We start from the raw sequence: 749 nt of genomic DNA on the forward strand, positions 1-749 counted from the left end.
ATGATTTTGATTCTCTGTCATTGATAGACTCATACACTTGTCATACATACACTGATTATGAAATGTGTAATTCTTGTATTGATGAGTTTTTGCATATTTTTGTTGTTGAATCAAATGCACTAACTCGATTGCTGCAGACATCATACATCAATCTGATTCACTTGTTCAGGTGCAGGCTGCAGAATCTATGTCTGCTACTTTGGTTCCATCTATTTTGCAGACACCTATATTGGACCTTAAACCTTTGCCTGAAAACCTCAAGTATGCTTACTTAGAGGATGATGAGAAGCTTCCTGTTATTGTTTCCACCTCCCTTGATGCTGATCAAGAGGAGAAGTTGTTACAAGTGTTAAAGAAGCATAAGAAGGCAATTGGTTGGACTTTAGCTGATATTCCTGTTATTAGCCCATCTAGTTACATGCACATGATACTCTTGGAAGATGGAGCTAAACCAGTAAGGCAACCACAATAGAGACTCAATCCAGTAATCCTTGAGGTTGTGAAGAAAGAGGTCACAAAGCTTCTTCAAGCTGGGATCATATATCCCATTTCTAATAGTCATTGGGTGAGCCCAGTTCAAGTGGTTCCAAAGAAAACAGGAATTACAGTGGTGAGAAATGAGAGATATGAGTTGATTCTTACAAGAGTGCTGAACAGATGGAGAGTCTGCATTGATTCTAGGAGGCTCAACCAAGCAACAAGAAAAAATCACTTTCCTTTGCCATTTATTGATCAGATGCTTGAGCGCT

Source organism: Lupinus angustifolius, chromosome LG16 (assembly GCF_001865875.1).
Source record: "Lupinus angustifolius cultivar Tanjil chromosome LG16, LupAngTanjil_v1.0, whole genome shotgun sequence".
Lineage (NCBI taxonomy): Eukaryota > Viridiplantae > Streptophyta > Magnoliopsida > Fabales > Fabaceae > Lupinus > Lupinus angustifolius.